General features: G+C 35.3%; 1 protein-coding gene across 3 annotated transcripts in view; it reads left to right on the forward strand.

Moving 5' to 3' along the window:
- TBC1D12 (TBC1 domain family member 12) overlaps positions 1–15,789 on the forward strand; it is an 89,516-nt gene that overhangs the window by 43,507 nt on the left and 30,220 nt on the right. The window contains exon 1 of one of the 3 annotated variants that reach the window (XM_065922950.1): positions 4,383–4,400. The exons of the other annotated variants lie outside the window; for them this stretch is intronic. The gene's annotated coding sequence lies outside the window, so the exon portion shown is untranslated. Of the gene's footprint in view, positions 1–4,382; positions 4,401–15,789 lie in introns of those variants that run through there. 3 annotated transcript variants of the gene reach the window in all.

Genomic DNA, 15,789 nt, shown 5'->3' on the forward strand with positions numbered 1-15,789 from the left:
GTGTCCTATACCCGACCCCCCATTTGTCTCATTTTGCTATTCTCTTCCTGCAATTGCCATTTTAAAAGTGGGCATGATTTTCTTTTATTAGTAATGGTAAAGCTACAATATTCTGTTTCTACTTGAAAACAGTTTTTTTTACAGTCCTAATTTCTAAACTCTGTAAACCATTATCAACATAAAACTACATTTGAGATCTTTGACTGTGTTCGCATGTAAAATGTGTGTTGTGTTTAGAGTCAGAAATATAAAATAATGTAAGAGTAAAACCATGAAGAGTGTTCAGACACATCTGTCATGTTTTAGGATAAGGTTTTAAGCTGTTACGGCTATAGGAAATGAAGGTAGCTAGTATTCCACTGTAAAACTGCTTGAAAAAGTGAGACAGTGCAAGAAGTACTAAGGAAAAAATAGATTCCTTTGATCTTTCTGAGGATGCATCACTTGCTTCAAGAAGGGCAAAACTGTAAAATTTGTTAGAATATTAGAGTGGTAGTAGTATTTTATAGGATAATTATTTCATTAAGCAGATATCCAGAAAGGAGTTGCCATATTCTTAAGGATGAGTATATGTTTGGGGGCTATAATTTTTTTCTAATGGAAAGACACTTATAAGATTATAAACTTAACTAAACTACTTTGAATTACAACCTTTTTCTCTATTAATTATTAATTGCACAAATAGCACATGATTATATTCTCTATAAAATATAAAACATTATAGGAAGGCATATCTCATTTTACTTTTCCCTTCACCAGTTTTAGGCCTTTTAAAATTCAATTTTTGTGTAGAAAATACAGTTATTTTCATGTGTATATATTTTTACATTATATGTTTTTTTTCCCCAAGAACAAAATGTTACTGTATATACAATTTTTTGCCTTCTTTTAAGTATTTTGTATCTATAGTTTTTCAGAGATAAGTGAAGTTCAAAAGTGAAAGATACTTGTAGGTTAAGTATTTTTAAAAGTTATTAAAGATTTGATCAATTTTAGTACTTTCCATGTTAATAGTAAAGAAGTATAAAGATCATTTTAGGATAATAGCAAAGTCAGACTGACTCAAGTTTGACATCAACTTGACAATCAGTCCCCAAATTACACGAATATTCATAATATTATTTTATGAGGATTATCACATGTGTTCTCTTGCAGGTGTGAAATTCCTGCTTGTGGCCATCTGAACCAGTTGGTGAGCCATGTTAAAAATCACATCTATTATTTATAAATAGTATTTCAGTTATATTGTAGTTCAATTGACCTAAGTTTTTGGTTTTTCTAAATTAATAGGCTGAAGTTGGAATACAGCTACATAGTTTGTCTTATGACCTCCAAACTGCAAGTGAGAATTATTTCAAATGCGCCATGTTATGTGTAACTGTAACATGATTGCATACTAGATCGAATATAGTCTATGTCAAACTCAGTCTTTCAGTAGAAAGTAATTTTTTGCTTGGCACTATTTTTATATTGGCATCTTTTTCATTATGAATAGGTGAGATTATAGTACTTAGAAGATGTTTCATGTTTTTCATCACTCATGTCTTTTTCTGAGTGGTGTTATAGTTGAGTGTTAGAATCACTTTCAGCTATCTTTTGGCAAGCAAGGAAAAAAGTTTTAAGACTCAGTTTCTTGATCTGAGCATTTCAAATTGTCTAAAATAGAATAGGTCATGGACTTACCTGGTAGTCCAGTGGTTAACACCTCACTTCCATTGCAAGGAGCGCACGTTTGTCCCCTGGTTGGGGAACTAAGATCCCACATGCCGCACAGCGTGACTGAAAAATAGAAGAAAAACTAAAGGAGAATAGGTCACTCTCCTCAGTTAAGCCTTTGACTTTAGGAACAGTAAGTAGCATTGTGGAAAGAACTAGAATACACATGCTTTGTGAGCACTAATTATATTACAGTTTGTAAGGGTAGAGCATAGTTTTCTGGTTACTAACTTTATTGGTTTATGTAGTTAGGATACTTGAAAAGTTTGTTATTTTTAGTTACGCTTAAATATAGATACCTTCAGTATAAAATTTGAGTGAACAATAAATGAACTGCAATAAATGAGCTGCAATAAATGAACTGCTTCATTGTTGTTAAATTGTGGAGGGTCTGAACTATGTTCAGAATTTGTTTCTGATAAGTCTTTAAAACTGTTACACACTTGCATGTTCTTTCATCTTTATTTACCTAATGTATTGTCACCTTGAAAAGGAAGTGAATAATTATCTTTCTTGCCACACATGTGTTCCATATTTATAGTTAATGATAAATTGCTGTGTCTTTCCTATGTATGAATAATTCTTGATTTCATAAATGTTGATTTCTGTGGCCTAAAGATTGAGAGAGGACTTTGTGCCAGCTCTGGGCCTGTGCTCCTGGGAGAGTGGAGAAGTATGAACCTTAAGAAAGAAGGTTAAATTAGTTAAAGAAATGAAAAGAATAACAATAATAAGTTATCACAAATTGAACAGGGCAGAATTGAGGGGAATTTTTTTTTTTTAATTGTTAGAGACAGAGACTTGGAAAAGAGCTGCAATTTGAAAATACTCTTACTTGTTATTTGATTCCAAACATGTAATTCTAGTATCAAAGTAGAAGTTATATTTGTTCTGTCATGATGTCAGACTTATAATTATGTTAGGCTTCAAATTACACTAAAACAAAATTGTGTTAATAGCTTTACCAAAATGAAGCTTGTTAAAACACTGCTGTATACCAGAGGATGATGAAATGCTTTTCCCTAGGTTTCAGTTAAACTTGAATTATGGGATGCGTTTTATTTCTTCTAATTCATAGATCCTAGAATCAACCAATAAAGGTATCCTAATTGGCTATCCCCTCTACTACAGGCATGATGATTTCCCTGGCTTTTGGATCAAATTGTGTAAAATTGTCTTTATCTTGGGTAGACATGTTCTTAAGGTGATAGAGATGTACACATGGGGAGTTTCTTCCATTTCTGAAACATTATTCTGGCTGTCTATAAATGGCTGCCATAATATAGAAACATGAGGGTATACTTACTGGCCTGGATTTAACACTAACCCCTTTAGGAATAGTGTTCTCACTCTACGCTGAAACTCAAAAGTCAAGTCAGTGTATATGCATCAAGCTTCTTTTGGCTTTCACATTGTCTTTAAAGGAGAAGCTCCTATTTTATTCTTCCTTCTCCCCAGACCCCATATCTTACTTCAAGAAGTTGATCAAAGACTCCTGCCACCCTCCCTTTGAACCCGTAGACTTATCTTTTCTCATATCCCCCTCCTGGTACGTTCTTTTTCTGGTGAGTCCTTTAGCCATAGAGCCTAAGACATCAAAATGTTGTAGGGTACCATTCTGTGACCAGCTTATTGTGTGACTTCATATTAGCAAGCTCTAAACCTTTTCTCTGGTAGAATTTGAAGGACAAAATTCTTTAATTGATCCTAGATTCTTCTCTAAGTTTGTTTGGCTTTCATTTTAATGAATGTGTATTTATTCAACAGACATTGACTGTATGATGAAATAGGCATGGTTTAGGTTCTTGAGAAATAGATTAATATGAGTCCTAGCTTTCCTGTTACTCCAGTATAACTGTGGGGAGGAGGGGAAAGATTCATATGTGGTTCTTAGACAGTGCAGTGAGTGCTGTAGTTGTGCACAAAGCACAGGAGTAGAGATGTACTCAGGATTGCGTGCAGCTTGTGTTCTCAAATATGCTAGTAGGAGTTCACCAGGTAGGCAAGATGGGGAAAGCCATTCCAGACAGAGAGAATTGAATGAGCAAGCAGGAATGCACTCAGTATTAGATCAGAAAGAATCTGCTTTCAATGCAGGAGACCCTGGTTCAATCCCTGGGTGGGGAAGATCTCCTGAAGAAGGAAATGATAACCCACTCCAGTATTCTTGCCTAGAAAATCCCATGGAAAGAGAAGCCTGGTGGGCTGCAGTCCATGTGGTTGCAAAGAGTTGGACACCACTGAGTGACTGAGTAGGGTAGAGGTGAAGGTCATTAGCCACAGGTTAGAAAGTTGGCCTCAACCAAAATACTTTCAGTGCTGAGACATCAAATTCATATATTGGAAAAATTCTGGAGGCTTTATAGAAACTAGAAAAGAGTGAGACTGCAAAGGGCTTTAAAATTTGTTGTAGTAGTCTATGATTCTTGTTCTCCAACACAGTGTGGATTACCTAGGGAATGAGTTAAAAATACAGTTTCTTCAACCCCATACATTGACGAGATCGGGCGCGTTCAGGGTGGTATGACCGTAGACAACCCTATACTTTGAGTTCTTAATGTCAATTTTGTGTTTTACAATTCTTGTGTTTCTAGTTGTTTCTTTTTCAAATCTGCTATATCACTTTTTGCAGTTTACAGTTCCCTGCTGAGATTTCAAGCTTGGCCTTTATCTCCTTAAACATAGTAAGTATAGTTTTACATAGCCTGTGTCTGATAATTTCAATGTCTGGAAATTCTATAGGTCTGTTCGTATTGAATATTGATTCTGCTAGTTTTTGTTAGTGGATGCTATTTCATTTCTGTGTGTGCTTTGTTACCTTTGCTTGGGTGCTGGGTGTAATATTTGAAATATTATATGTAGAAAGCAATTTGAAGTACATCTTGTTTGCTTCCAAGTTTTAGCAATAGTGAATAAAGCTGCTATAAACATCTATGTGTTAAGTATTTTTGTGGGTGTAAGTTTTCATTTCTTTTGGGTAAATACTAAGGAGCCTGGTTGCTGAATCGTATGGTATTTTAGTTTTATAAGAAACAGCCAAACTGTCTTCCAAAGTAACTGTACCATTTTGCATTCCTACCAAGAAATGAATGAGCATTTCTTTTGTTCCACATTCTCACCAGTATTTGGTAATATCAGTGTTTTGAATTTTGACCATTCTAATAGGTGTGTAGTTGGTATCTGAATGTTATTTTAATTTGTAATTTGCAATTGACATATGAATTAGAACATAGTACTTGTCATCTGCATATTTTATTTAGTGAGGTGTCTTTTCTGATCATTTTTGATTGGATTGTTCATTTTCTTATAATAATAAAAACAGAACTCAGCAGAATTTTAAGAGTTCTTTATGTATTTCATATAGCAGTCCTTCATCAGATATATCTCTTGTAAGTATTTCTTCCAGTCTATGTCTTCTCATTCTTTTGACAGTATCTTTCACAGAGCAGAAGTTTTTAATTTTTATCAAGTCCTGCTTCTCAATTTTCATTTTCATGGATTATGCCGTTGTTGTTATATCTGAATAAAGTCATCACCATACCAAAAGTAATCTAGGTTTTCTCCTGTCTTATCTTCTGGTAGTTTTATAGTTTTTTGTTTTATATTTAGGTCTATAATCCATTTTGGGTTAATATCTGTGAAGAGTGTAATTTCTATGTCTAAATCCTTTTTTCTTGCATGTGGATGTCCACTTGTTCCACACCATTTGTTGAAAAGACTACCTTTGCTGCATTTTATTGCTGCTGCTCCTTTGTCAAAGATTAGTTGATTGTGTTTATGTGGAATTGTTTTCCACCGTCTATTCTGTTCCATTGTCTAGTCCTTTGTCAATGCTGCATTGTATTGATTACTGTAGTTTTACATTAAGTCCTGAAGTCTGGTAATGTTAGTCCTCCAAACTTTCTTTTTCTTCGATATTGAGTTTGGTATTCTGGGTCTTTTGCCTCAGATTTTATATATTGACTAGATCATGGCATCTGCAAGCAAAAGCAGTTTTATTGTTTTCTTTTCCAATCAGTATACCTTGTATTTCCTTGTCTTGTTGCATTAGTCAGGACTTTTCATACAATGTTGACAAGCAGTGGTGGGAGGAGACATCCCTTGCCTTGTTCTTAGTGGGAAAACTTCAAAAATTTCTCACCATTAAATATAGTATTAGCTTTGGGTTGTTTTGTAGATGTTTTTTATCAAGAAAGGAATGACCCTTTTTTTCCTACTTTAATGAGAATTTTTGTTATGAATGAGTTGAATTTTCCCACTTGATCTTGGCATATAATCCTTTTTGTACATTACTTGATTATTCGATTTGCTAATATTTCATTGAGGATATTTGCATCTGTGTTTCTGAGATGTATTGATCAGGGTTTTCTTTTAATGTCTTTGCCTGTTTTAATATTAGGGTAATGCTGGCCTCATTGATTAAATTAGGAAGCATTCTCTCTGCTTCCATATTCTGGAAGAGATCATAGGGAATTGATATAATTTGTTCCTTAAATGTTTCTTAAAAATTTGCCCATGAACTCATCTGGGCCAGGAGCTTTCTCTTTTGGAAAGTAATTATCAATGCAGTTCTCTTTGTCCTTCCTTCTTTCACTCCTTCACTCCTTCCCTTTCTCCCTTACTTTTCATTTTCCCCAGCTTTTTTGAGAGTATAATTGTTGACTGAATTTTTAAAATAGATAGCAGGACTGTTCAGATCATCTCTTTCTTCTTCTGTGAGTTTTAACAGATTATGTCTTTAAGGAATTTATCCATTTCATCTAACTTATCAAGTTTATGGACATATGATTGTTCATAATATTTCTTTAACATACATCAAATCTGTGGTGATTACCCCTCTTTCATTTATGATATTTGTAGTTTGTATCTGCTTTTTCTCTCCCTGTTTCCCTTCCTTCCTCCCTTTATCCTAGAGTTTGCAATATGCATTTACAATTAATACAAACCCATTAAAAAATATTGTTTACCACTTCACCATGCTGCAAGTACTTCATAACAGCAAAATATTCCTAATTGCTTCCTTCCATCCTTTGTATGCTAGCTGTCATTCCTTTCATTTACACATGAGCATGCTCACATACACATACACACAACCATATATAACTGAATGTGTCATTATTGTTTTGAACAAGCTGTTATCTGTTGGATTAGTTAAGGATAGTAAAAATAGAATTTTTATTTTACTTTCATGTATTTCTTTCTGATACTGTTTCTTTTATGTAGATAAAAATTTCTGAGGTGTCCCTTTCCCTCTCTCTGAAGAGCTTCTCTCAACATTTCTTGCAAGGCAGATATCTATTGGCAACAAATTCTCTCAATTTTTGTTAGTTTGGAAAAGTCTTGTTCTTTTTTTTTTTTTTTGAAGAATAATTTTGTAGAGTGCAAAACTTCTCCATAAATTGTTATCTTTGCTTTTGTGTAGAGAGGTTTTTTCACCTCTGGCTTCTTTCAAGATTTTTTAAAATCTTTGATTTTCCATAATTGGCCACCCACTCCAGTATTCTTGCCTGGGAACTCCAGTGGACAGAGGAGTCCATGGGGTCGCATAGAGTCAGACACGACTGAGCGATTGTCACACTAACACACTTTCTGCAATTTATATATGATTTGCCTAGGTGTAGTTATTTGGGCATTTATACCACCTTGTGTTCTGAGCTTTCTGACCTGTAGTTTGGTGTTGACATTAATTTATAGAAATTCCTGGTTGTCGTTCCTTCAAATATTGCTTCTGTTCCATTTTTTCTCTCTTCTTTTGGTAGTCCCATTACATGTATATTACATATTTTGTAGTTGTCCCACAGTACTTGGATATTCTGTTCTGTTTTGCTCAGTCTTTGTTCTCTTTTTCAGTTTTGGAGGTTTCTAATGAGGAATCCTCTAGTTCAAGGTTTCTTTCCTCAACTGTTTGCCTCTACTCCATCAGAGGCATTCTCCGTTTCTCTTTTAGTTAATTTTCTTTTTTTTAATCTGTAGCATTTCTTTTTCGTTCTTTCTTAGAATTGCCATTTCTCTGCTTCCATTATTCATCAATTCTTGCATGTTGTCTACTTTTCCCATTAAAACTCTTAGCACACTAATAGTATTCAAAAATTCCTTGTTTACTAAGTTCAACATTGTTACCATATTGACTATGGTTCTGATGTGTTCAACCTCCTTGAACTGTAGTTTTTTGCTTTTTAGTATGTCTTATAATTTTTTGCTGAAGAGTGGATATGGTGGGCTCGATAAAGAACTTTAGTAAATAGACCCGAGTAATGTAGTGGTGAGGTGTAGCGGGAGGGAAAGGGTTGCATACTCCTGTGATTAGTTCTCGGTCTTTTGGTGATCCTGTGCCTTCAGACTGCACTTTGCCAGTGCACAGGCACTTCTCAGTCCCTCTGCCCCCTTAGGTGGGAGAGGTGGACTGGAGTTGGACATGTTCCTTTCCCCAGATAGGTTAGACTCTGATAAGACTGCAGTAAGTTAGGTTCTGGTGAAATAGTTTTTCCTGAGAGCAAGCTTTGTTAAGAACAGATTGCTCTAATATATTTCAAAATAGTTCCTTTTCCCCTCCTACTGCTGCAAGCACAAGGGCGTTTTTCTCTGTCATTCTCTGTGAGGACCTGATAGAGTTCCTGGAGGTAAAACTTGCTCAAGTATGTGGGGCTGGGATCTCTCAGAGTCTTAGCTTTCGGACATGTCCGCATTAAGCCTCTAGCAATTTGTCAGTTACAATTCAGGTTTTCCTACCCTGGCGTTGGTTCCCACAGAGGTTTCTTCAGGAGTTTCTACCCTGGTAAATTGTGATACTCGACATCTATCTACCTGTCTCTTTCTCTAATTTTGTGACAGCAGTTTGCCCTGTGACCTCATTTCTCTGAGAAATATAAGAAGAGTTGTTGATTTTTTTTTATATGTTCAGCTTTTTACTGACTAGAATGGGTAGGCAACTTTTAAGGTTCTTACATGCTGGAGCAGAAAAACAAAGTTGAAATACTAATATTTTGTTAAGAATTTTTGCTTCTGTTTTAATTTGAGATCTTGGTCTATAATTTTCTTTTACTAGTTTTGTCTGATTTTGGTATTGGGATAATGCTGGAATTATTGAATGAATTGAGAGCTGTTTCTTTCCTCTCTCTATTCTAAAAGAATTTGTGTAGAATTAATATTTTTTCTTCCTTAAATATTTGATGGAACTTGGCAGTGAGATTATCTAAGGCAAAGTTTCTCAGCTTTAGCACTATTGACATTTTAGGCCTTGTCATTTTTGTTCTTGGGGACCTTTCCTGTGCAGTGAAGAATTAGTAGCATCTTTGGCCTCTGCCCGGTAGATGCCAGCAGCATTCCCTCACAGTTGTGGCAACCAAAAATGTCTCTTGATGTTGTCAAACATTCCTTAGGGCCAGAGTCAACCCCAATTGAGAATTAATGACATAAACGAAGTATACTGGGATTTTTGTTGTTGTTACAGTAAGTACCTTACATGCGAACCTTTAAGTTGCATGCTTTCAAAAATGTGAAAGTGCGTTCTGTCAGCGTCAGGCTGGAGTGAAACTGCAGTTTGTCCTCGGTCTTCTTGCCTGTTCACTCAGTTCCAGCCCCTGTATGCCAACTACTCAACTGTCATACTGTGCTTTTCAAGGTACTGTACTATAGGGTTAAAAATGCTTTGTTTTTTTGTATTTGTTTTTTATGTATTATTTGTGTGAAAAGTATTATAAACATATTACAGTATAGTACTATATAGCTGTTTGTGTTAGTTGGGTACCTAGGCTAACTTTATTGGACTTACAAGTTGGACTTATGAACACACTCAGAATAGAAGTTTTTCATGTGTAGGGGACTTACTGTATTATTGGATAGCTTTTTAATTATAAATTTAAATTTTAATCGATAGGAGGTATGTTGTTTTCTGTTTTTTCTTGAGTCAGTTTTGGTTAACTTGTATCTTTCAAGAGATTTTTATGTTTCATCTCTGCTGTAGGATTTATTGGAATAAAGTTGTTAATAATATTCTCTTATCCTTTTAATATCTATCTGTTATGTCATAAACATAGAGATGATCTCTCACACATTCCTGAAATTAGTAATTCGTGTCTTCTTTTTTTATTGATCAATATTACCAGAAGTTTATCAGGTTTATTGACCTTTTAAAAATATACCCCTTTTGTTTCATTGATTTTTACCTCTCTCTCTATTTACTCTTGCTTTGGATTTTTCTAGTTTTTTAAAGTGGATCATTGATTTTAGACCATTTATCTTTTTAATATTTGTATTAAGCTGTACATTTCCTCCTAACTGTGCTTTAGCTGTGTTTAACAGGTATCAGAATTTTCATTTTCACTCAATTGAAAATGTGTGTTGTTTTAACTTTCAAATATTTTAGACTTTTCCCAGATAGGTTTTTGTAAATAACTTCTAATTTTATTCCATTATGCTCACGCAATATACATTATGCAATTTCAGTCTTTTTCAATATTTGAAAGTTGTTTTATGTCCCAGATATAAGATGTTTAGAGAATATTCCTTGTGCATTGGAAAAGAATGTATGTATTCTGCTGATGTTAGGTCAGTGTTTTATAAATCTCAGTTGGGTCGTTAGATGATAGTATTGTTTAAGTGTTGTATAATTTTGCTGATTTTTTGTTCTATGAATTACTGAGAGAGGAATAATGAAATATCCACCATAATCTACTTGACTGTTTCTCCTTTTCTCTTTTTTCTTCTGTTTTTGTTTTGAAGCTTTGTTTTTATGTCTTTTTGGTGAATTGACCTCTTTACCATTAATGTAATGTCTTTTTGCCCTGGTAATGGTTCTTATTAGGAAGTTTTTGTCCAATTTATCCACTATAGCTTGCTTTCAATTAGTGCTTACATGTTAATTGTTCTGTTCATTTGCTTTTTTCCATCTTTGTATTTAAAGTGTTTTTTTTTGTATATAGCATATATTTGGGTCTTTGTAGGCAGTCTAAATACCCTCTTCTTTTTAAAGAGTGTCATTTACTGTCATTTATTGGTATGACTGAATTTAAATTTACCATCTTGCTACTTCTTTTCAGATTGTCCCATCTGGTCTTTGCTAATTTTTATCTCATTTCCTGCCCTCTTTTGGATTAAATGAGTGTTTTTAGTACTCCGTTTTATCTCCACTATTAACTTATTAGGTATACGTTTGTTTTAGTTTTTCAGTTGTTGCTCTTGGCCAGCAGTTTTCAAATGTTTTATATTTACAACTGCTTTGGATTCTGGCTATTAAGGATCTCAAAGAGTTTCTTGTTTTTGTTTCTTCCAAAGAGTTTTTGTTCATGGGAATTGTCTATGAGTAACTGCTGTACCCAGAATTAATACTGACAGGTTGAAATATTTATTAGTTCATTTAAAAATAGCAATAATAAAGTCATTACATGTTAACATAAATAATATATATTTTAAAAACTGTTTTAAAAAACCAACTGATGGGAAGACTAGCATTGATTTACATTTTTACACATCTCTTAATGTCTGGCTTAATATTATGAAAGAAGATTGGATTATCATTTCTACTCCTGCATTCAGTTTCTGCTTGTCTATTGTTTTAGTTTAAGTGTGTGAAGAAAATATGGCCTTATACTAATATCTAGATAGTAAAGGAAAGAGTATTTTCATATAGTTGTGTGTTTTCTTTTTGATGAAGAAGGAAATGGCAACCTGCTCCAGTACTCTTGCCTGGAGAATTCCATGGACAGAGGAGCCTGGTGGGCTGCTGTCCATGGGGTTGCAAAGAGCTGGACATGACTGAAGCGACTTAACATGCATGCATACATTGGAGAAGGAAATGGCAACCCACTCCAGTATTCTTGCCTGGAGAATCCCAGGGACAGAGGAGCCTGGTGGGCTGTCGTCTGTGGGGTTGCACAGAGTTGGACATGACTAAAGTGACTTAGTATGCATGCATGCATTCTTTTTGATATGCACAAGGAATCAAAGGAGGAATATTGGTCAGATATTTTCCAAAATGGTCCTTAAAAGAAAAACTACTAATTTTTTCCTGCCCTCAGTACTTCTGACACCAACTGTGTAGACTGTGTAGGGTTTTTCTTCACATTGACCAATTCTTCCACCCCAGTTGAGTGTCCTACAATTCAGTTCAATTCTTGGGCTGTTTATCTGGAATTACTGTTAACCCCCAGGTTAAGAGTCCTACAAGACTGCCTCTGATTTTAGATGCTTAATACAAGTCAGGCTTCTAGTACTTCTTTTTTTTTTTTTCTGGCCATGCTGTGCAGCAGTTTATTACATAAACAGCCAGATGGAAGAGATACATAGGGCAAGGTATAAGGGAAGGAACATAAAACTTCGAAGCATGCTATGGGTTCATTACCCTTTTAGCCCCACAGAGTGCTCACCAACCCAAAAGTACTCCGAACTACTTCAGGTAGAATTTTTTATGGAGGCCTTACTATAATAAATAGGCACAATTGATTAAATCATTGCTTACTGGTGATTAATTCAGCCTCCAGGACCTCTTCCCTCTCCAGAGGTCAAGGGGTAGAGCTGAAAGTTCTGATTTTGAAAGTATATAGTTGGTACCCTTGGCAATGAGCCTCCATTCTGAAAATATTTAGGAACCTTCAACTACCAGTCATCTCATTAGCATACAAAAAGACACATCATGTCAGTGATTTCAAAGGTTTCAAGAACTGTGTGGCAGGAAATGGGACAGAGACAAATAAATATTTCTTATTATATCACATCCTCAATTTTGGGTTGTCTGATGATTTCCTCATGACTGGACTGGGGCTATGTTTTCTGGCTTAGATAGTAAAGAATCTGCCTTCAATGCAGGAGACCCAGGTTCAATTCCTGGGTGGGGAAGATCCACTGGAGAAGGGATAGGCTACCCACTCCAGTATTCTTGGGCTTTCCTGGTGGCTCAGCTGGTAAAGAATCCATCTGCAATGTGGGAGACCTGGGTTTGATCCCTGGGTTGGGAAGATACCCTGGAGAAGGGAAAGGCTGTCTACTCCAGTATTCTGACCTGTAGAATTTCATGGACTGTGTAGTCCATGGTGTTGCAAAGAGTCAGACATAACTGAGCAACTTTCACTTTCATTTTTCATGTTATTGCTTTGATTGTGCTAGGGGATCAACAGTTTTATTCCTTGTTTTGCTTTAGCAAAATTGTCAACATACTGACAAAGAAACTATTAGCATTATTAGGACTATAGTTTTGACTTTGTAGACATCATGAAACCATCTCTGGGACACTGTTATGATATATATCTGTAATACAATCTATCTCCAAATAACATTATACCACTTTGAGTACAATGTAATAATTTTACAACAGTATACTGCCGTTTTGTCCCTTCTGATTTTGTGCTGTAAACCCCCTCAATACTCTGGTATTATTTTTGCATTTAGTCAGATATCCTTTTAAAAATTACTTTTATATTTTTGTCTCTTAGTTGTGTCTTTTCTAAAATGTCTTTCCATATTTACTATTTTTGGTGCTTTTATTTCTTTGTGTTTTCATGTAATGTATTCTTTCTTTCTGCCTGAAAGATCTCCTTTAAAATATATAGCAGGTCTACTGACAACAGATTCTTTCAGGTTTTGTTTGTCTGAAAACATTCTCATTGTGCTTTTATTTTTCAAGTGTGTGTGTGTAGAATCCTAAGTCAACAAGTTTGTTCCCTGTTAATTATTTTTTTTCTTTCAGCAACTTAAAGATTTTCCCATTGTCTTCTGACTTGCATAGTTTCAGATCAGTTTGAATAATCAGGTCTCTTCTGAATATTCTGTGTATTCAGTGATGACTTTTGTATCTGGTTAGGGTTAGTAGGAATGTGAATACTTCTCAGCCATAGGTGAGCTGTGGGAACTCTTTTACTTACCACTCCATAGTAATTGTTCTTTCCCCAGAAGTTGTTTTTCTTTTTTCCCGGTCTTATAATGTTTTGCCCTACACACATCCATTTAGTATTCAGCTAAATAATACCTCCAGAGGACTTCTATGCAGATTCCTAGAGCTCTTTCTCATCAGAATGCTTCCTCTTCTGATGCTCTGGCCCACAAATTCTGCCCCCTACTGCCCCTGACCATTCCAACTAACAGTTGGGACGTTCTTCCAGTTTTCCCTTGTGCACTAGATATCCAGAACTGCCCCCATGCATAATTTTTTTTGTAGATATTAATATTTTATTTTATTTTTTAATTTATTTATTTTAATTGAAGGCTAGTTACTTTACAGTATTGTAGTGGATTTTGCCATACATTGACATGAATCAGCCATGGGTATACATGTGTTCCCTATCCTGAACCCCCTCCCACCTCCCTCCCCATCCCATCCTTGAGTGTCATCCCAGTGCACCAACCCTGAGCACTCTGTCTCATACATTGAACCTGGACTGGCGATCTGTTTCACATATGATAATACATGTGTTTCAATGCTGTTCTCCCAAATCATCCCACCCTCACCTTCTCCCACAGAGTCCAAAAGTCTGTTCTTTACATCTGTGTCTCTTTTGCTGTCTCGCATATAGGGTCATCGTTACCATCTTTCTAAATTACATATATATGTATTAATATACTGTATTGGTGTTTTTCTTTCTGACTTACTTCACTCTTTATAATAGGCTCCAGTTTCATCCACCTCATTAGAACTGATTCAAATGCATTCTTTTTAATAGCTGGGTAATATTCCATTGTGTATATGTACCACAGCTTTCCTATCCATTTGTCTGCCGATGGCATCTAGGTTGCTTCCATGTCCTGGCTATTATAAACAGTGCTGTGATGAACATTGGGGTACACGTGTCTCTTTCAGATCTGGTTTCCTCGGTGTGTATGCCCAGGAGTGGGATTGCTGGGTCATATCAGAACTGCCCCCATGCATAATAATAGGATGATCAATAGGCTTACCTTGTTTGTTTCCCCTTTGGGAACAAAGAAGTCATTTACAGAGAGACAGTATGAATTACCTCTTCCTTGCCCACCAAGTGGGAATCTACCTATCTTTCTGAAGAATTTTTTTGTCCAACATGTATATATAACTTTTAGAAATGTATAATAGATGAAAATCAAATACTTGTTTCTAATTACATATTCAATTTGCATATGTAATAGCATATTAAGAAATAGTACCTTTTTATTCAGATCTGTTTGCATACATCTTCAATGTCAATATATTCAGTATCATTGAGCATTTTTGTGGTCTTTAGCTCCAGAACAGTGCATCTTCACTTTTGTCCAAGTTTGTAGGAGGTACAGTGCCTTTTAAGTGTACTGTCTTGTTACTAGAAATTTTGTCTCAAGCCACAAACTTCCAGATGCTTTATATTTTTTCTTTTATTTGTTCTATAAGTATAAAATTATCTCTATGACCTAGTCTCTTACTATATTGCTGTTTACAGTAATGTTTTAAAGACTCTTCATGAGTGTTTGCAATTGAATGGTTACACCTCCAGGAATTGAGAATCCTTCATTACTTCATGTCCATTTTCTTCCTTTCCTACTCCAATTGAACAAAGCCACAACAAAAAAAATTGAACAAAAAATCACCTTCTAAGATTTTCCTGTGGTCCAGTGGTTAAGACCCCACACTTCTCCTGTAGTGGGCATGGGTTTGATCCCTGGTCAGAGAAGTTCCACATGCCACAGCAAAAAAATAAATAAATAAATCACCTTCCAAACTATATTCTGTATTGACTGAGATAATTTCAGGATGACGCACCTCCTCCAAATAGTGCCTTGCCATTCAAACTAATAGAGAAATCACCCATAATATGAGAGATGTTAAGCAAATATGTCCTCTTTTCTAAGAGATTATTTTGAGGAAAAACATCTTTTTCATTTATGTGAATCTAGTATTTCTTTGCCTTGGAATAATAAGTAATTTTTTCTACTCTGTGCTCATGGAGATGCTATCAGTTGTTTACCATCTTTTGAGCAGACTTAGAATTAATTGCCTATTTGCCTCCAATTTTCTTACAGTAGAAGTGAGTGAAGTCTCTCAATCATATCTGACTCTTTGCAACCCCATGGACTGTAGCCTACCAGGTTCCTCCGTCCATGGATTTTCCAGGCAAGAGTACTGGAGTCAGTTGCCATTTC

This window comes from Muntiacus reevesi, chromosome 2 (assembly GCF_963930625.1).
Source record: "Muntiacus reevesi chromosome 2, mMunRee1.1, whole genome shotgun sequence".
Lineage (NCBI taxonomy): Eukaryota > Metazoa > Chordata > Mammalia > Artiodactyla > Cervidae > Muntiacus > Muntiacus reevesi.